This window comes from Microtus oregoni, unplaced genomic scaffold (assembly GCF_018167655.1).
Source record: "Microtus oregoni isolate MIOR12 unplaced genomic scaffold, Mior012 000015F_ref0000493, whole genome shotgun sequence".
In the NCBI taxonomy this organism is placed as follows: Eukaryota; Metazoa; Chordata; class Mammalia; order Rodentia; family Cricetidae; genus Microtus; species Microtus oregoni.
In genome coordinates, this window is record NW_024543074.1 from 23,797,506 (window position 1) to 23,820,034 (window position 22,529).

The 22,529-nt window shown below is 40.1% G+C and overlaps 1 protein-coding gene and 1 non-coding gene across 5 annotated transcripts in view; both read right to left on the bottom strand.

Annotated features, from left to right (window-relative positions):
• Nucleotides 1-22,529, bottom strand: part of Smg6 (SMG6 nonsense mediated mRNA decay factor) — a 251,623-nt gene that overhangs the window by 84,491 nt on the left and 144,603 nt on the right. The gene's annotated exons all lie outside the window — the stretch shown is intronic.
• LOC121457244 lies at nucleotides 621-724 on the bottom strand. The gene has a single exon (XR_005975737.1). It is a non-coding gene; the product is annotated as a U6 spliceosomal RNA (small nuclear RNA).

A 22,529-nucleotide genomic window follows, 5' to 3' on the forward strand; every position in this document is an offset into this window, starting at 1 on the left:
ATTAAACTAAATTAGGTTACACTCTTTCTCCTTGATGGCTATCCCTCAGTGCCAGAAAGTACTATGCAGACTTGCCAAACGGTCATCAAAAGTTTTACTCAGCTGTGAATGCTGCATGATAAAGTAGTGACCAGCCAGGCAAGTGCCCACTAATAGTGCAACCATTTTAAGTTTGTTCTGAGGGTGAATTCACAGGAAGGAATTCAAAGCTGATATGTAGACTCTGTCAAAAGCCTGTGGCTGGGAAAGTCATAAGACTTAATGGGGAGGCCGGGCAGTGGTGGCGCACACCTTTAATCCCAGCACTTGGGAGGCAGAGGCAGGCGGATCTCTGTGAGTTCGAGACCAGCCTGGTCTACAGAGCTAGTTCCAGGACAGGCCCCAAAGCTACAGAGAAACCCTGTCTCGAAAAACCAAAAAAAAAAAAAAAAGACTTAATGGGGAAAGCTACTTCTATTAACAAAATAATAGAAAAAAAACAGGAAGATTTATCCTTACTAACCATCCTGGGCTGGGGTTGTAGCTTAGTTACAGAATGTTTGTCTAATATGCAGATCTTTCTCTAGGTTCAATCTCTCATACTAGACAATTTGTCCACCAAATTGTCTTCTTTTTTTTAATTTAATATGGAATGCTTCATGAATTTGCATGTTATCCTTGCGCAGGGGCCATGCTAATCTATGTATCGTTCCAATTTTAGTATATGTGCTGCCGAAGTGAGCACCAAATTGTCTTCTAAATTGTTATGGTTATATCCATAGATTAACTAGTCAAAGTGTCAAGAGTAAGTACTCAGCCTTAAATGGGGCAGTGTTATCACATACAAGACTTGGAACATTTTGGCAGTGTGTGTAACTGGAAGAAAAGGTAGAGTACTGGGGAATGCTGTCCTTTGAGCAGACAGCTGTGATTACCTGTAAACATCTGGTCATCTCTTCCTTCGGATTTGTAACAGTTAATGTTTAATCAGAGAGGGAGAGACATTTTCCTCGGTGTGATTCTGTAAATAATCTCTCACCCATTTTCCTAGAAGCAAACTCATCGCAGCTTTACAAAAAATGAACAGGTTGGGTATGGTGGTACATGTCTCCCCAGCACCTGGAAAGGCGAGGAAGATGCATCTCTGTGAATTTGAGGCCAGCCTGGTCTACAGAGTGAGTTCCAGAATAGCTAGAGATGTACAGAGAAACCCTATCTAGGAAAACCTAGAAAACAAACAAACAACAAACAAAATAGAACAAAAAAAAAATCTCCTCACCAGAATATGATGTCAGATATGGTGGCACACACCTTAAGTACCAGCACTCAGGAGGCAGACATAGGTAGATTTCTGTGTTTCAGACCAGCCAGGCCAGACAAAGCTACATAGTGAGACCCTGTCTCAGAAAAAAACGAACAAAACAAACAAACAAATGCCTAAAATACAAAAAGTAGAAGGGAAACAAACTGGGAGGAGAAAGAGGATCAGCAGGAATAGGAATGGACAAGAAAAGATAATAGGGGTGAAGATGATCAAGATACATTATATACATGTATGCAAAAGTCATAATAAACCACACACACACACACACATATATAATGCTAATAAAAACAAAAAGAAATAGGCCGGGTGGTGGTGGTCTTTAATTCCAGCACTTGGGAGGCAGAGGCAGGCAGATTTTTGTGAGTTCAAGGACAGCCTGGTCTACAAGAGCTAGTTCCAGGACAGGCTCCAAAAGCTACAGAGAAACCCTGTCTCAAAAAAAAAAGGGGGGGGGAAGAAACTATAATGAAGAAACAATTTTCTTTTTTTTTTTTTTGGTTTTTCGAGTGCTGGGATTAAAGGCGTGCACCACCACCGCCCGGCTTTTAAGAAACAATTTTCTAATGAAGATATACAAACAGCTAGGAAGGGGAAAGGCATGGTGGTACATACCTTTAATCCTCCCCAGCACTGGGGAAGCACAGGCATGTAGATTGAGACTAGCCTGGTCCATATCAAGTTCCAGAACAGCCAGGACTTCATATAGACTCTGGGTCAGGGTGTAAGGCTGCCTGCTGCCAAACCCGATGACCTGAGTTCAATTACCAATATCCAGGGATATGTAGAGAACCAATTCCACAAGTTTCTGTGACCTCCGCTTCACCTATGCTACATAAATAAAGGTGATAAAAAGCAAGGGTAGGGACAGGTGAGATGCTCAAGAGGTTAAGTGCTTGCTATACAAGTCTGACCACTTGAGTGTCATCTTTAGAGTATGGATACAGCCACATGAATCTGTAATTCAAGCACCCCTATGGATGATGGGATGTGGAGACAGGAAAGTCACCTAAGAGGCTCTTGAGCTAATTAGCCCAGAGTACAAAGCAGGGCAGAGATAAGAAAGACCTCATCTCAAAACAAAGTGGAAAGAGAAAATTAAAATTGTCCCGACTCCCAAAAGGTCCACATGCACACTCACAAATCATAAGTAACATTGCAAAATGAAAACGAGCGGCATCAATGTTTATATGTAAGTCTTTGGTAGATACAAGGATTTGTTTCTCCTGTTACCTTTGCTTTAAAGGACAGATTTGCTGGGAATGACAGGTATTTCCTCTCAGCATATTCAAGAGTATGGATTGACTTCCATGTCTTACATCTATGGAAATCCTTTGTGACCTGATTTAAAGTTATGGTTTCCTGAGAGAAGATTTTTCTCCTTTGGTTTGCCAGTCTGGGATACTAGTTAGAGGTGACCTCAAATATGCGGTCAAGGCTCTTCAGAGTACACAGGCAGTACTGAGATTCAGAACCCACCCCAGGGTTAGTTCATGGCCACTCACTCAATGAGGCTTATTGCCCTGCCTGCACAGTGAGGATTAGGACTTCTAATGTGAACCCTCTTGAGAAGACTCCCATGCTTCTCATCCCAACAAACTTTTTCAAGGAAAGCTCTAGGTTTCCAGCATTTGACAGAAATTAGTGCCATCTCACTTGGGCACTCAAGTAATGTACAATAATCTTTTCTCATTTGGTTCTTAGGACCTAAAGCTGGACTTAGTGGCTCACTTGTCTAATCCCAGCACTCCAGAATTTGATGCAAGAGAATTAACATGACTTGAAGCCCAGCCTGGGCTAAACAATGAATTCCAAGCCTACTTTTATCTTAAGAAAACAGAACAGAATCTGTATATTCTTGTTATGCCAGCTCAGGAAGCATAATGTTGTAGTCAGCATTTCAGTTATGTTAATAAAGAGGTCCCTTCAAAGTATCTAATCCTACCATAGTAGCAAAGATGAAAGACATCATTAAACTCTTTGTGGTACATGCTTGTAATTCTAGAACAAAAGAAGCTAAGGCAGAGGGTTCAAGACTTTGAGGCCAATCTAGGCTACATGGTAAGATCCTGTCTGAAAACAAACCAGAAAAGCAGAGAGAAAAAAAAAATTCATCAAAGTGCTTAAGATTGAAGGTGGAACATAGTGAAGACATAATTTCACAGTTGCTATTTTTATTACTATCAATACTATTATCCTCATTATTGACTATGCCCATGAGCCATGAAAACTGGAGGGTTCTCATATGTGTTTCCATAAATAAACTTTTAGAAAAATTCAGAAGGTCAAAGTAAAAGAAAAAAAATTAAGTAAAAAGACATTTGTAGTTCTCCAATATGTATCCCACTTCAAATTAACCCAGTAAAGCCAATGAACTATGATCCAGAGGAAGGAGGGGTTAGGAGATGGCTCAGCAGGCAAAGGCACTGACTGAGCTCTGGTGCTATCACCCCAGTTTAGACTGTGGTGGGAGGCAGAGACGGGAATCCTACAAGTTCACAGGTCAGCTCATCTGGAGATGCTGATCATTAACGGAAGCAAGAGTTCTCTGCCTCAACAAGAAGGAGAGAACTAACTCCCGAAAGTCATCTTCTGACCACTAATGGGCACGCCCCCATTCTAATACACACATAAATAATACATAAAAATTAAAATTTATGTTTAAATAATAAAATGCAAAGAAAAACCTGTTTTCTCCTTTGGTGGCAGCACCTAAGTTTACCTAATAGTACTTCTCTCATTCTAACAATGAGCCATGTGCACTGAAATAATTTGGGAAACAAAGCTACACTGACAGCACTGCTGAGCTGGTCATGGCAGTACATGCTGGCAATCTGAGTACTTGATAAGTAGATTCAGGAGGATTAGGAGTTTGAGCTAATCATCAAGCTTATAAAAGGCCAACGTGGACTATATGAGACTGTCTCAAAAACCCGAAAGCAAAACAAAACAAAATGAAAATCAATTCAAACCAAAATTAAAAAAAAAAAAAAACAACTCATGATGTTTGATATGAGAGAGAACGGAAATCTCTCTGATAAAGTCTTGTTCACGTCACCATTTTCTTCCAAAAATTTACAAAGGAAAATGCAGGTACATTGGATCAGCAACCATACGGAGGAAATCTCATGCCTCATCATCCATTCTGAGTTCAACTAAGCATTTCTGTGGACACTGTGAGTTACATAGGACAGACTCATCTTGAAGAGTGGATCAGGGCCAGGCGGTGGTGGCGCATGCCTGTAATCTCAGCACTCGGGAGGCAAAGGCAGGCAGATCTCTGTGAGTTCGAGGCCAGTCTGGTCTACAAGAGCTAGCTTCAGGACAGGATCCAAAGCTACAGAGAAACCCTGCCTCGAAAAACCAAAAACAGTGGATCACTATAGATCCTAACTTTCTGCATCTGTTCCTGAGGTGGATGATGCTCATATAAATCTTTATTGTGTAATGAGTCTAAATTATACAACATAAAAAACAACATATGTGAAAGCACACAGTTCCAAATCAACAAAGTTACGTGGCAGTGAAACCTCGTGAGGTATGTGAAAACATGGTGCCTGGCACACAGTAAGTATAAAATATTCACTTCGGCTGGGCGGTGGTAGCGCAGCCTTTAATCCCAGCACTCGGGAGGAAGAGGCAGGCGGATCTCTGGGAGTTTGAGACCAGCCTGGTCTACAAGAGCTAGTTCCGGGACGGGCACCAAAGCTACAGAGAAACCCTGTCTGGAAAAAAAAAAATTCACTTCGTGTGCAAGTCCATGGCAGCTGCACCTCTAAACAAAGCTGCTTTGACTTTGTGGTCATACTGCAGGGGAAAACCATATCAAGGATTTGACCCTTGACTGAGTTCAGAGGAGACAACCCTATGCTGGAGACGAAGAGATAGGAAGAAGTAGATCAGTTGTGCTCTGCTCCCCTCACCTACCAAAGAAGCCTTGCCTTCGGGTCTGATAAAGTATTCTACCCACAGTGGACTAAAAGGGTCAGAATGATATTATCTACATAGCATTTTCATAAATGTTTACAAGATATTTTCACAAGCCCGATCTACTTTTATCTGTACAGAGAGTTCTTTGAGTTGGGTAGGACCATTATAACTTTTCTCATTTATTGAAAAAGATAAAGGAATACAGGCAGGTTATATGAATTGTCTAAAGCCACACAAGTTGCCTATAGTAGAGGTAGACAGAAAGCTCTATTTGCACTTTACCTCAGAGGAGGGAAAAATACTGACACAGTCCAAGGCCAATCAACTGAGAAAGCAGAAATAGTAATTTTTAAAAGATTTACTGCATTTTAAATTATGTGTATGTGTGTGTTTATGTGGATGAATATGCAGGTGTCCAGAGGCCAGAAGAGGGTGTCACATCCTCTAAAGTTGGGGTTACAGGTGGTTGTAAGCCACCTTACATGGGTGTTGGGAACAACTGGTTCTCTACAAGAAGAATAATTGCTCCTAGCTGCTGAGCCATCTCTCTAGCCTCAGATGTATTAAATAAGAGCTAGGGGTATAGCTTGGTAGAAAAGCATTTATTTACCATGTGCTAGGTCCTGTTATTTCACAGGAAGCACACAAAAAACATATGTAATGAATAAATACATGAAAAGATACTCAAAGTGAGAAGCTATAAAAAAAAATTAGAACTACCATGATTTGGGTGTGGTGGTATATTCCTTCAATCTTGTACTTGGGAAGGTGAATTTGAGGCTGGCCTGCTCTACATAGCAAAATTCTAGGAGAGCCAGGGCTCTATGGTGAGACCCTTTCTTCAAACAACAACAACAAATACAAAGGCACATACACAAACAAACACAACAATAACAACAAAAACATACAAGGAGAAAATCATAATCACTTCACACTTATTAGTAAAGAATTAACAAACAAAATCAAAATATAAACAAACAAGGTTTGGATAGTTGGCTCAGCAGTTAAGAGCACTTGCTGCCCTTGCAGAGAACCTGGGGTTCAATTCTCAACACTCACAGGATGGCTCACAACCATCTTTAATTCTAGTTCCAGCGAATCCAATGCTCTCTTCTGATTTCCATGGGGATTGGGCACATACATGTAGTCAGAGCACCCATATGCATTAAAATAAAATAAATCTTAACCTGTATCAATCAACAGATGAATAGTTAAACAAAGTGCTATGTATACTTGCAATGAATAATTATTCAGTCTTAAAAAGGTAAGAAATTCTGACATGCTTCACAAAAAGGATTAACCCTGAAGATATTATATTAACTGAAATAAGTCACTCACAAAAAGAGAAATATAGACTTCATAGCTTAGTCAGATTCAAGGAGAGAGAAAATAGAATTGTAGTTTCCAAAGGCAGGGAGCTGAAGGTGTGAGAAATGGGTACAGAGATGTAACTGGAGAAGACGAAAAGGTCCTAGAGATGAATGATGGGGATGACTGTATAACGATGAGAATGTACTTAATGCCACAGAACTGTGCATTTAAAAAAAGTTAAGATGTTATATTTAATATTACATATGTTTTGCTACAATAAAACAAAATAAAATAGGAAGAACATACTTTGAAGAACTAGACTAGCCAGATGTGGTAGCACAAGCCTTTAAGTCCAGCACTAAAGAGCTAGAGGCAAGAGGATTTCTGTGAGTCAAGGCCAGCCTGATCTACTTAACAAGTTCCAGGCCAGTCAAGGTTAAGTGGTGAGACCCTTTCGCAAAAAATGAAAAAAGGAAGCTGGGCAGTGGTGGAGAACACCTTTAATCCCAGCCCTCGGGAGGCAAAGACAGGAGGATCTCTGTGAGTTTGAGGCCAGCCTGGTCTACAGAGCGAGTTCCAAGATATGTTCCAAAGCTACAAGAAAAAACATGTCACAAAAAAGAACAAACAAACAAAAGAAAAAAAAAAGAGAAAGAAGAATTAGAATAATTTAGAGGAAAACTGTCTTTCTTTCTAGGTCCTTAGCCTCTTAAACTGTCTCGTACAGCACTTCACAGCTTTGATATTGATAAACAAAAAGGCTATCAATAAACAAGGACTTCCCTGTGAACCTGGGACATTTGAAGAAGCAACCTAGGCAGGCTGTGGGCTCTCCTGGATACTGTGGTCTGAATCTCAGTGTCAAAGTCAGCTCCGTCTATGTAAGACCCAGAATTAAAGAAAGGAACCATAAAGAGCTCCTTCTGTAGTCAGGATATAGGACCCCAAATGAAACATAGTTCTTACTTTGGGAAGGCTAAAAATGGCATTATACAAAAATATAAGTAAAACATTAAAGGTCAGCAGCATTCAGCGCAATGTCCACTGTGTTTTAATGTTCTTACAGAGATGACCCAGTCATTGCTCTGTCTTCAACGGCAGAACTGCCTGCTTTTCTTTTCTTTTCTTTTTTTTTTTTTTTAAATGGGGTCTCACTGTGAAACTCATGTAGACCAGATCAGTCTTAATCTCACAGAGATATACCTGCTTCTGCCTCTTGAGTGCTGGGACTAAAGATGTATGCCACCTCACCTGGCATGAACTCTCTATTCTTTAATGTTTAGTTTGAAGGCTAGAAAAGAAAAGATTGGATCTTGGGAGGAATGTCTTCTTTGGTCTACTATTTGTACCAAGGGTCTAATATCAAAGTGTTAGATGAATATTGTTTAATGATTTCTACTCTGCTCATTCATATCTCTAACTATTTATATATTTATGAGGATAGGGAGATGGCTCAGTTTGTAAAAAGCCTGCCACACTGGGGAGATAGAAAGGCGGATCCCTGGAGCTTGTTGGCCAGACAGCATAGCCCCAGGTCCCAATGACAGATCTTGTCTCAAAAAATAAAGTGAACAGCAAAGTAGTTGATGTCTGGCCTCTACGTGCATGCATGAGTACAAGCACGAACACATGCACATATACACAAAAACAAAAAGATAAGAAAGGAAGGAAGGAAGGGAGGAAGGGAAGGAGGAAGGGAAAAGGAAAAAAAAGAAAAAGCCCCACTACTCCCAAAATAAAGACTCCACTCAGGGCTGGAAGTTAATCTCTCAGCTGCTTATGTTAATGTAGTCTTTAAATGCTAAGGTGGAAGTGATCAGCTATAATTCTGATGGCTATCTTGAGCCATTCTTTATATTGTACTTTATATGCTGTTCCCTAAATCAGGCAAAGGCAAATCATGAACAATGTTTTTTTTTTAATATTTATTTATTTATTATGTATACAATATTCTGTCTGTGTGTATGCCTGCAGGCCAGAAGAGGGCACCAGACCCCATTACAGATGGTTGTGAGCCACCATGTGGTTGCTGGGAATTGAACTCAGGACCTTTGGAAGAGCAGGCAATGCTCTTAACCTCTGAGCCATCTCTCCAGCCCCCATGAACAATGTTTTCTGTATGTCTAGTAAAGACATGTTTTTAAAAATTAAAAAAAAAAAAAGGAGGTTAGGTGGACTGCAGAGATGGCTGAGAGGTTAAGAATGTGTACTGCTTTTGCAGAGGACCAAAGTTCCATTCCAGCTTCTATGTCAGGAAGCTCAAAGCTACATCTAACTCCAGCTCCAGGGGATCTGATGCCCTCTTCTGGCATCTGTGGGCACCCCCATACATGTGGCACAGACTAAGAGGACACACACAAACACCTTTAAAAAGATTAACAATGACTGATCTAATTATGATAATTTTTCTGAAGTCATTTTAATACCATTTTCCTTGACTTTCAAGTCCAGATCTCACTTGAGTGTGAAAGATTTCTTTTAATATCCATAACCCATCTGTGACATTTGCCTTCCACCTCTACCTGTACATGTGTTTCCTACAGAGGGCTGCTCCCTCAAGTGAGATGTGTAAGACTTCTGTAGATGTTGGGAAACAAGATAGAACAAAAATGCTTCACACCTGGCTCCCAAATTACAGGAACGCTGGACTAAAGCCAACATAAGCTGGCACAGCACCAGCTGAAATGGACATCAATTAATGAGCCTGTCATCTTTCAAGACTACAGTTTTTTTGTTTTTTCATTCCTCACTCTGTATCGTTCCACAACCCAGCCATGGAACCCCAGTAGGGTTTTTCAGATGGGATCATTTCCCTCAGATTCCACACTTGCAGATTTACTGCAGAACTTGTTTTTAACCCTCTGTTTTTTTAAACCAAAATGATTACTCCACATTGTAGGTTTTTTGTCTTCAATTGAACTTATTTGTCTTTAGTAAAAAGAGAAAATTGTACCTTCAAAGCAGGATAAAGAAAAGTTCAGAGCTGCCTAAAAGCTGATGCTATGTTTACTAAAAGGCATTCTAAATAACTCAGATTAGTAAAGGGCCAGACAGTCTTTTCTTTATACATCATTTCTACTGGGGTCAGAGGCCAGACAGCCTTGACCAGACAACACTATCCTGAAGAAATGAACAGTCGTCCAGTACTTGAGCAGGCCTCCTCTGACCACAGCAGGCACTGTCAGTGATTCACATCATACACAGAAGAAAAAAAAAGAAAGAAAGAAATTCTGTTCTTTCTAGTCAGAGGCAAACACTGTTTGAAAAAAATTCCTCAATAGGGACCAGCAATTAAAAAGTGACAGGTTTCACCTGGAGTGATGACACACACCTGTAATCCTCAGGAAGCTACTGCAAGAGGATCATGAGTTTGAGATCAGCCTGGACAAACACGAAAGCAACAAAATTCCACATAGCATCTTCTCTTTACTTTTGTCCAATGGGCAAAACATGTTTTCTAGGCCTTACCTAAATGGGCTGCTCTGGAAAGAATTCCAAGGAACATGAAAAGTCCCATGGTAAGTATTCCATCCACATTTAGTGTATGTTCTGAGAACTGATTTAATTGCTTAAGGGGGCTATCCACTGTTGCTATTCTCATGCAAAAGCCCATGGGGCAGAGCTCCGAATAAGCTCAACTGATGCCTGTTTTAAGAGTCCAGCTCTTTAAGCAGGTGGCTCCTTGGAGGCATCACTTTAGGACTCAGGAGTAACTACAATGATAAACAACTTCATTGTGGGGCATATACACACAAGAAACCTGCTCATTCTGTTTTCTAAAACCGCCAAGGCCTCAGTGGGTTGGCAACCAAGTCAAGACCAAGGTAAAGCCCAGAATCAACTTGGGATGGCAACCAAGTCAAGACCAAGGTAAAGCCCAGAATCAACAATAGAAGTAGGGACAGAAAACAGGGAGTGGTTGAAGAAAGCTGCAGACATCTATCTGCAGAATTAGATTGTCACTCTCCCTTCCCTTTCCCCTTTTCAATTAAAAAAAAAAAAACCTTCAAAAGGGGTACACCTTGCACATTTCTGCTGACTCAAGTCTCAATCAATCTCCTTACTTTGCTCTACCAAGAACCTGGGTCCTCCAGGTCTCAGCATTTTGTCAGTTCACATAGCATGAGAGAAAATATTTACAATACATATTTATCTGACTAAAGACCTTTAACCAAAATTAAAAATTATAAAGATTTTTTTTTTTGAGACAGGGTTTCTCTGTGTGGCTTTGGAGTCTGTCCTAGAACTTGCTCTGTAGACCAGGCTGGCCTAGAACTTGCTCTGTAGAACAGGCTAGCCTCGAATTCACAGAGATACACCTACCTGATGGAGGAAGGTCATTGGCTAATAAAGGAACTGCCTTGGCCCATTTTATTGGTTAGAACATAGGTAGGTGGAGTAAACAGAACGGAATGCTGGGAGGAAGAGGAAGTGAGCTCAGACTCCACAGCTCTACTCTCGGGAGCAGACGCCTCAGAGAGAGAGACGCCAAGCTCCTGGCTCCTGGGCAGACACACGCAATGAAGCTCCGACCCAGGATGGACATGGGCTAGAATCTTCCCAGTAAGACCGGTGCTCACAGATTATTAGAGATGGGTTGATCGGGATATCAGAATTAGCCAGTAAGGGCTAGAGCTAAAGGGCCAAGCAGTGTTTAAAAGAACACAGTTTCCGTGTAATTATTTTGGGTAAAGCTAGCCATGGGGGCGGCCAGGTGCCGGGGACGCAGCCCTGCTGCTCTTATTTACTACAAATGGCGCCCACGTGGACAACTGCTTCCACATAAAGCCTGAGACAGCTTGGGAAGTGATTCTAGAACAAAATGAAAGCATTGTGCCTGGTTTCTTGGTAGCAGCAATTTCTCGGTTCTACTCTGCTTGCTAGAGGCAAGCAAGCGGTCTCATCTAAGGGAAGCTTCCTGACTCAGCTTTAGCTGCAAAACCCTGCAGCTCATTAAGAGGTCCTGCCACGAAACACTTAAATGGTGTTGATGAAAAGCTGAACACATGCTTTTCGGTTTTCAGCCGTAGCAGGAAAAAAGCTGCGCCGTTTAAAAATGCCGGCTTTCTGGGCTGTCCTGCCAGGGCAAACTCTGACTCTTTTACGTAGGCGGTTCGTGCGGTTTGCAAGCACAGGCTGCTGAAGCTCGCTTGCTGGCAGGGACCTTGAAATGCCATAGAGTTGTGGCAGTAAACATGGCTACAGCCAGCCAGTACCTTAGCCATGAGGCTGGAAAGCTAAGGAATGGGCTGGATCCAGCTGTCAAAGCCACGGCTTTAGTCCTACTGAGATTGCTTGGTAAATTAAAGACTCATGTGGTCAGAAAAACAGAGAGAGATACAGTAAAGAGAGCGTCAAAGACAAAGAAAATTTTTAAATGATTTACAGCGTGTTAAAAATATATGCAGACTAAAAGTTAAAATTCTTAAAGTAAAAAACAAAAAAAAAGGAAGAGAGTTGTTGTGTGTGGTAGTACACACCTTTAATCCCAACACTTGGAAGGCAGAGGGAGATTGACCTCTGTGACTTCAAGGTGTGGTAGCACACGCCTTTAATCCCAGTGCCTAGAAGGCAGAGACAAACAGATCTCTGTGAGTTCAAGGTGTAGTAGTGTACACCTTTAATCCCGAATGCCTGGGAGGCAGAGACAGGCGGATCTCTGAGAGTTCAAAGACAGCCTGGTCTACAGAGTTATTCCAGGTCAAAGATACAGAGAACCTGTCTTAAAAGCAAAAAGTTAAAAGTAAAAATAAACGAAATAGAGGTTAAAACAAAGCTGTACAAAGATGGAAAATAGACAGAGAATTTTGATACTGTATGCTATTATGCTCTCTTTGAATTGTTTAAATGCTGAGGAAGGAGCAACAGATGCTAAAAGATATTTATTTATAAATGCTGCTGAACTAATCCAACATAGATATTTTGATGCCTTGACTTTGAAATTTGGATCTAAGGACATGATGCTTTGGAAAGGAGTTTCTTATTTTGTTTTCACAGAGGATGAGACCCTGTTCATTTCTTCTGTTTCAATTTGGTATGATGGACCGCACGCCCTCCTGAAGGGTTGGTGTGAACACCTTCAGAAAATTGCTTCGCTCAACTGCCAACTGAGATGAAACTAGCACACAGGTTATACCATGAAAGACCTAATTAACGACGCCCCCATTCAGCAGGAAGCAGTTTGGAGAGAAAAAACTGCGCCCATGTTCCCAAATATGGTTTATAAACATTCTTTTACATTTAAAGGGGGATATGATATAGATATGAATAATTTGCATTAGTATAGATTTTGCTTTATTGATAGAGATTTAAGGTCAATTTTGTTATATGTATAAGTGTTTCTGATTTTGATTAAGGTATTGTGATTGTGTAGTTCATTTAAATATGTACTGTATAATTAAGAAATATAGGTTGTTAATGGATAATCATCGATAATAGTAAAGCTTGCAGTCATGTTAGTTAGATTTTCTAGATGTATAGAGATATATTTTAGATAGACATTCTTCATGTCTTTCAAAGATTACAGAATAGGACATTTAATGTTTTAATAACTTAGGACTTTTCATGACAATGAGACACTCTGCTCCTGGCAGCACCAATCTACTTCAAGAGGAAGATGGGCATCGAAGAGGCTCGTTATGGAGTTTGATAGCCATTTGAGCAAGAAACTGCTCTTGCCTGGACTATTGCATAAACTGGACACAGAGAACCCACAGAGAGAGGACTACTGAACTTGCCTAAGGTGAGATGGTCTTTCAGGGTTCCTGATTCATTAAAGAGTCTGCAAGACATTCTTCAGGACAAGCAGATAGTGATTGCCTTTGAAATTTCCTGCTTTGTGGAAATGTCTGCTGGAAACTAAGGGCCTGTAAGCCGAAGATGTACCCCAACGGTACAGAGGAACTTTGGGTGACTGTACAGGCAGCGAGATGTCTCTGTCATTTCTAGAGTTTTAAAAGTTGTTTATTTTTTGTTTGCTTAGGTAATATTGTATCTTTCTGGAGTCTTTGATGGAGTTAAGAATAGTTAGTTATAGTTTTCCTTAGTTATGATAAAGATTATTGTAATTTTTACTTGCTAACTGTTTTGTTATATGTAATTTTGCTATGTTAAAGTTTAAGCCTTCCTTTTTTTTTGTTTAAACAGAAAAAGGGGAAATGATGGAGGAAGGTCATTGGCTAATAAAGGAACTGCCTTGGCCCATTTTATTGGTTAGAACATAGGTAGGTGGAGTAAACAGAATGGAACGCTGGGAGGAAGAGGAAGTAAGCTCAGACTCCACAGCTCTACTCTCAGGAGCAGACACCTCAGAGAGACGCCATGCTCCCCATGCTCCACTCTCCCGGGCAGACACAATTCAGCTCTGACCCAGAATGGACCTAGACTCTTCCCGGTAAGACCGGTGCTCACAGATTATTAGAGATGGGTTGATCGGGATATCAGAATTAGCCAGTAAGGGCTAGAGCTAAAGGGCCAAGCAGTGTTTAAATGAATACAGTTTGTGTGTTGTTATTTTGGGGTATAAGCTAGCCGAGCAGGCGGCCGGGGTGCTGGGAACGCAGCCCCGCCGCCCATTTTACAACACCTGCCTCTGTCTCCTGAGTGCTGGAATTAAAGGCTTGCACCATCACTGCCTGGCTATCCAAAATAATATTAATATATAAAGATATTTTAAGACTCAGGAAGAGGGCTGGATTTGTAGCTAGTTTGTAGAACACCTGCCTGGCATGCAGGAAGCTCTGGAAGTGATCCCCAGCATTTGCATCACCAGACATGATGGTATATGCCAGTAGTTCTAACACTTGGGAAGTAGAGGCAAAAGGATCAGAAATTCAAGGTCATCCTTGGCTACATTGTAAGCTCCTGGCTAGCGTCAGCTACGTGACACTATGCCTCAAAATAGACTTAGTAAACAAATTAATGGCTCTGAACTCCTGATTTTCCTGTCTCTACCTCCCAAGTACTAAGATTATAGGTGTGTGTCACTAAGACAAACCACCAACAATCTATTTTAAAATTTGAAAAAAAATGTAACCAGATACTTCAGCAAAGAAGACATACAAACAGCAAATAAACACATGAAACAATGCTCACCATCCTTAGTCAGGAGAAAATGCAAATTAAAACCATGTATGAGATACCTATCACAATGATTTGAAGAAAAATAAAACAAGCCAGGCGGTGGTGGCACAAGCCTATAATCCCAGCATTCAGGAGGCAGAGGCAGGTGGATCTCTGTAAGTTCGAGGTCAACCTGGTCTACAAGAATTAGTTCCAGGACAGGCTCCAAAACTACAGAGAAACCCTGTCTCAGAAAACAAAACACCAAAAAACAAAACAAAACAAAAAAAACCCAGCCAAACCAAACCCCAAAACAACAATCTTCCAAATAACAATAGTGCCAAGTCCTGATAAGGATGCAGAACTACACTGATGTGCGGATGTAGAATGGTTCAGCCACTCTGGAAAGGAGTTTAAGAGTTACATTTACCACCCATTCGACTGCTAGGTATTCATTCAAAAGAAACAAAAACAAAGCCACACAAAAATCTACTTACAAATACTTACTGTTGTTCTATCCACGATTACCAAAAACTGCAAACAGTCCAAATGTTCACTAACTGGTGAGTGGATAAACAAATTGTGGTATATCTATACAAAGCTTGTCAATAACAACAGAAAGAACCTACTGGTAAAGGAAGCAACATGGATGACTCTCAAATGAAAGAAGCCTGACTCAAAAACTGTATATTGTAATGATTATGTTTAATGACATTCTAGAAAAGACATAGTAGTGGAGACAAAAACCAGATGAGAAGTTGCCTAGGACTGGACGTAAGAGAACAGGGTTGTATGAGTGAATTTTGGAAGTGTGGTAAAACACTTTTTTATATTTACATTGTGATAGTTACACGACTATGGATATTTGTCAAACTCTAAATCAGGGATGGCAAGATGGCTTGTCATCTGCCAAGCCATCTTGCCATCCCTGAGTTTGAGGCTCTGAGAGTTTGATCCCCAGAACTCAAGGTGAAATGAAAGAACTGACAGATCCTAGAAGCTGTCTTTTGACATTCACATTCATACTATGGTATTTGTGCACATACACACACACATACACACGAGGGGTGGGGTTAAAATTAAAAATTAAAAAAAAAAACGAATTGGAGGAAGAGGGAACAAAATGAAACCCCAGAACAACTGTGAATCTTGGTTCCTGGGGAAAGGGATAAGCCAGTAGAATGACTCCATTCTAAGGATGGAGAACACTTGGAGATAGACATAACTAGTGTGACAGGGCTGCACACTGAGAGCAGAGACAACAGGAAACACAGATCCACTTTCTTTTATGCTCCTAAAAGAAATACCATGTTCTTAGGAAATGAAGTAAAAAAAAAAAAAGCTGTGCAATGACAGTTTTTTTTCAAGATAAATAATTTTTGTTCAACAAGGTTTCACGTAATTGAGGCTAGCCTTAAACTCACTATGTAGCAGAGGCTGGGCCTGAATTGCTCCTCCTGCCTATACTTCCCAAGTGGTAGGATTACAGGCAGGTACCATCACACCTGGCTATATACATTAAGTGTGTTGAAGTTTAATATCATTATCTCACGACACTATGGAGATAAGCACCCCTGTAACAGCTCACAGAGAGGTCATACAACCATGGGAACAAAGTATAAAGATGTGTGTTTAGAGCAGTCAGAGCTGGAGGGCTGAGAAAGCCATGGTTTGAGATGAACATATTCCTCTGTCTCACAGCATAACCCTTATAATACTTCTTAAGTATTTTGAGAGAGAGGGAGGAATACTTGGAAAATGTACCTAGGGTAGAAACTCAGCACACCTCTTCAAGAGCACAAGCATGTAGCCTAAGCACTTGTTCACAACCAAATGCAGAAAAAGGGCTTTTCCATTTACATGGAGGAAGCTGCCATGTCTACCTCTATAAGCAAAAGTATTAATCATCCACCGTCTGGTTTTAATCCATATGCTCCTGATCCTGCATCTGAATGTATTGTTATCAGGGGAAGGGAACATTTCTGCTCAATCTTATTTGCCAGCCAAAAATCTGAAAATGTGAAAACCACATTGGTAAAGTACCTTCTTGGGGACCCAGAAAACTCTGAGCTAAGTTGCTGCTTTTTCATTTGTTGTAGGTACCCGCCCCTCTGCCGCCAAATGTGAATTTCAGAGGAACTGGGGGGAGGTGGTGGGGGCTCAAGTTACACATCTTTTCATATCTTGGAGTGACACTATCCTCAGGGAAATTAGCACTTTCTCTTCTGCATTTCCCAAAGGGGATCCTGCCAAACAACCTGACAGACATCAGCCTGTCAGATGCAAGCTTGGGCACCCAGGTGTATCCCTCACAAGCATTTACAAATGAAATGGCAAGCCTGAACAACAAGCTTGTTTTCTTCGGGTTTGTGCTTTGCTAGCAGTAAAAGCAGGATCCAAAAAGTATCTATAGTCTAAGCACGCTTTTCTCATTGTATGTACTGGACACCCTTCCCCTCTTCAGCTAGACTCACGAAGGGTCCCAGTGTCCATATGTGTGACTCAGTACCTTCAAAGCCATTAGTCACCACCCTTGTAGACTCACTCCAAAATACTAATGGGGCCACTATGACAAAAACTCTGTCAATGATGTGGGATTTCCCTCTGTATGCTGTGATTACCATCAATGAATAAAGAAACGGCTTTGGACCTATAGCTGGGCAGAATTTAGCTAGGTGGGGAAAACTAAACTGAATGTTGGGAGAAAGGAGGTGGAGTCAAAAAGAAGCCATGCAGCCCTGCCGGAGACAAATGCTGGAACTTTACCCATTAAGGCACAGTCATGTGGCAACACACAGATTAATAGAAATTGGTTAAATTAATATGTAAGAGTTAGCCAATAAGAAGCTAGAGTTAACTGGCCAAACAGTGATTTAATTAATACAGTATCTGTGTGGTTATTTCGGGGCTAAGTGGCCAGGAACCAACAAGCGGCCTCCTCTTCCAACATGTCAAGATTAGGGAATAGCAAGGGCATAAGAAACCACAGTGCCTGAGCCTCCCAGGAGAACAGTGCTAGTGCTGGTAGGGAAGAGACTGACAGACAGAGCAGACAGACTATAACCAAGCCTTGCTCTGTTTTCGATGCAACACAAATGTTTTCGATTAGAAGTTCTCTGCTCCACAAACACTCAAACATGCGGCTATGAAATCCACATACTTCTGCGTTTTTGGCAGCCTGGCCCAACTACCTCTTCTATTCCTCGGAAACAGAGCAGAGATGAAGAGGAACAGATTCCTGTATCTCTGACATAGGTAAGTGGAAAGAATTAGAAGCAGGGCTAGGAAACATAAAGTGAGACAAAGCAGCCTATAGCATGGGAAAAAACAAGAACATTCCCCTTTGCTGAAACAAGTCTTGTCTAGATCTCACTGGTTGGCACCCACACTTCAAGCTTAAAGTTTGGCTTTACTTTCCAGTAAATTCTGCAGCTGATCTTCATCAGGAGGTGTTGACCAATATTAAAAACAAAACAAGCCGAACCCCTCAGAATACTCAGTATAAAATCTACAAAGTTCTAGTACTAAGCCATCAAAGGAAACAGGCTATCTAGTAAGAAGGAAAACACAACTTGTAAGCAGCAGCTTTGCCACAAACTGCAGTGTCACGAGGGGATTTGGCTCTGCCCATTTCAAGTCAAACTGTGGGCATATGGATGTTTGTTTCATTAATCCCTTTAAAGAAAGACTAGAAGGAAAAACAAATGAGAAGACTTCAAGAAAATAATGAAAAGACATGAACAATGAAAAAAATAGGAAAGTAAATGGCATGTAAGAAATCAAAAGGAGGGCTGGAGAGATAGCTCAGTGGTTAAGAGCATTGCCTGCTCTTCCAAAGGTCCTAAGTTCAATTCCCAGCAACCACATGGTGGCTCACAACCATCCGTAATGGGGTGTGGTGCCCTCTTCTGGCCTGCAGGCATACACACAGATAGAACACTGTATACATAATAAATAAATAAAAAAAATATATATATATATAAAAAAAAGAAAGTTTAAAAAAAAAAAGAAATCAAAAGGAAATCCCCTATTCTGGAAGCATTAGAGTTCCCTAATATCACAGGAGCAAAAGACATTCCCAGCCAGGGAGATGGCTTTGAGGATAAATCCGATCAGTACCAACCCTGCCAACCTGAGTTTGGTCCCTAGGATCCACATGGTGGAAAGAGGCATACTCTTGCAAGCTGTCCTTGGATCTTCACATTAAGCTGTGTCAAGTGCCCCTTCCCCCACCAAATAAATAAGTGTAATAAAAATTTTTTAAAGGAAGACCCCTCCATGCCTTGTTAAGCAATTGCTCAACCTACATTCATTGTGCAATTCCAACCTTCCAAAGCCTTTTGCTGCACATATGTAAACCACGTTTTTCTTTTCACTCTAGAATCAAAAACATTTTTCATTTTTCCCTTTAGTTGTGGAAGTGAATATGAAAAAAAGTATTGCTAGATAAGTATTACTACAAATGAGGCTTGTATATGATTTTATATATGATTTCTGAGTTAATTGGTAGTTTAAAAAGTTTGAATTTTGTCGTTAGCAGCTTAAGATTAATGTTTTCAGTCACTAATGATAATGGTTGCTAACACACACACACACACACACACACACACACCACGGCCCACAAAAACAGCAAACTCTAAAAGCCTTTTTCTAGATGATGACTCTACTGGAATATATGGAGCAATTAAAAATGGTAGTCCCCACTTAAAATTGAAGATTTCAGTGGAAGCCTAGGAATATCATGGTGGAATCTGTTAATTACAAACTTTCTTTTTAGAGAAACCAAATTAAAAGGACATAAAAAATAATAGAAGTATTCACAAGGATGCATGAATAAAAATCCAAGTGGTCATATAAGAAGCAGACCGATTTGCCTATATAAAAATATCAAGTTGTGGTCAGCCTCGTCTACAGTATGAGTTCCAGGATAGTCAGGGCTACAAAGTGAGACCCTGTTTTTAAAAAAAAAAATCAGAAAACATGAAACTCAGCAAATAAAAATAATGATGAGAAAGAAAGGGAGGGGAAGAAAAAAAAAGAGGGATAGGAAAAAGTCAATGAATTTGAAGAAGAAAAAAAAAAGTGGAGAAAACAGGAGCCTCACCAATCTATAGAACCATACCTAGAGTCTTAACACATACATAGAATTCTAAAAAGGGGAGAATGGCACAGGGGGAAAAAAAAAAAAGAGAGTACCTGAAAGATACTTCAAATCTGATGAAAAAACATCAACCAATATGTCTAAGAAGCCCAGTAAAAAAAACTCAAGCAAAATAAATGTAAAAATAAATCCTCCTGATCTACATCTCAAACTTCTAAAACCTGAAGTTATAAAGAAACACCTCAGAGCTTTGTTGATAATTTAGTCAGTAGAATGATTGCTTTGCTAACATGAGGACCTGAGTTCCACCCCCAGAATTCATATTAAAATACATGTATAATGGCAGAAACAGGAGGGTCCCTGGACTTGCTGGCCAGTCTGACCTAACTGGTGAGCTCCAGGCTAACAAAAGGGCAGAAGTGAGAACACCTGAGGTTGTCCTCCAGCTTCAACTTACAGATGCACATACACATAAGTTCATGAAAACAAAACAACCCAAAAGAGCCTAAACAAAAAAAGAGGGCCATAAGAATGACTGCTAGTTCCTTATGAAAAAAAACAGTGGAAGTTAGATAATAATACAATCACATCCTAAAAGTGTGCAGAAAGAAAAAGTCATAATCATATTTCCAATAGAAAAAAGCATAAAGTACAAAAATTAATGTTTGTTTATGTATTGTATACCTCTTTATCTGTATGTACACCATGTGTGCAATCGACTACAGAGACCAGAAGAGACTATCTGATACCCTAGATGGAGTTACATGTAGCTGTGAGTCCCTTGATGTGGGTACTGGGATCTGAATCCAGGTCCTCTACAAGAGAGCAAGTATTCTTAACCATTGAGTCATCTTTCCAGCCCTAGAAAGTAGAAAATTTTAAGCAATGATGAGAATTTAAAAAGTAAGAAATAGAGCTGAAGAGATGGCTCATTTGTTAAGAACACTTGACTGTTCTTCCAGAAGACCCAGGTTCAATTCCAAGCACCCATATGGTAGCTCACAACCATCTGCAACTTCTGTACCAGGGAATTTGATGTCCTATTCTGGCCTCTAAATGCACCAGGCATATATGTGATGTACAGATGTACATGTAGGCAAAACACCCATATACATAAAATAAAGATTCTTAAAAGAAAAGTAAGAAATAGACATACTTTAAAACAAAGGCTATGGAATTTGGATCTGGTGATGGCTGCTTATAATCCTAGCATTTACAAAGCTATCTTTGTGTGTGTGTGTGTGTGTGTGTGTGTGTGCATGTGCGAGGTGTACATGTCTATGCATATGCGCATGAAAACAAACAGTTTAAGAAGACAAAGTCAGAGTGAAATGTAACACTAAAAGTGTTGGAGAAAATCTTCATGACCTTAGTTATGAATAAGGCAAAGATTTCTAAGACAAAAAACGCTATTAAATAGTAAAGGAGAAATTTAAAACTGAACTTTAGGAGGGTAGAGAGATGGCTCAATGGTTAAGAGCACTGGCTCCTAAGAGGTCCTAAGTTCGATTCCCAGAAATCATATGGTGGTTCGCAACCATCTGATACTCTTCTCTGGATTAAGGTATACCCCTCTCAAAATAAGATGTAAAAACAAAACAACAACAAAAACCTCCACCAATTACTACTTCTCACCTAATAGGATAAATAAAAATTAGAAATACCAAGTGGTAGTTGAGTCTCATGTATAAGCTGTGATTATAATCATAGCACTCACGAGGCTGAGGTAGAAGAATCTCCAGTTCTACCTCAGGCTACATATGGATTCTATCAAATCAAACCAAAACAAAACAATGGAAGATATAACCAATAAAAACCAAGTGGGGGCTAGAGATGGCTCAGTGGTTCATGACTCAGGTTCAGATTCCAGTACCCACATGACAGCTCACAGCCTCTATAACTCCAATTGTAGAGGATCTGAAGTCCTCTTTTGAACTCTGAGGGCACTAGGCACACACATGGTACCTACATACACATGCAGGCAAAACAGGCATACATATAAAATAATTGGAAAGGAAAGGAAAGGAAAAGAAAGGGGAAAGGAGAAAGGGAAAGGGGAAAAAGAGAAGCAGGGAGACAGACATACACACAAAATATTGTCAAGAATATAGAGCCACTGGGGCTTTCACATATTTTGACTGGAAATGTAAAATTATGAAATCATAAAGTTAAAATACATACATATATGACTAAACAATTATACTAGGTATTTACCGGAAAGAAACAAAAATGAGACACAGATCTTTAATCCTAACAATCAGGAGGCTGAGTTAAGATCATAGTGAGTTCAGTACCAACTAGGGTTACTCCTGAGTTCTAGGACACCTGGACCAATGTGTGAGAACTTGTCACCCTACCATCCACCACAAAAATGGAGAAAAAAAAATAAAGAAAAAAATATATATATATTTATCAATGAAGACTTAAAAAATTTCATAGCATCTTTAGTCATTACAAAAAACACCAAAAATAGTTCAAATGTCTACCATAAAATGAATGGATAGGGGCTGGAGAGGTGGCTCAGTGGTTAAGAGCATTGCCTGCTCTTCCAAAGGTCCTGAGTTCAGTTCCCAGCAACCACATGGTGGCTCACAACCATCTGTAATGAGGTCTGGTGCCCTCTTCTGGCCTGCAGACATACACACAGACAGAAAATTGTATACATAATAAATAAATAAATATTAAAAAAAAACAAATGAATGGATAAAGTGTGATATATTCATAAAATGGAAAAAGGAGTATGCACTACTGAAAAAACATAATGGCATGGATGAACTTCATATATATTATGCTGATCAAAACCACTACATTTGGTTTATGGTCATT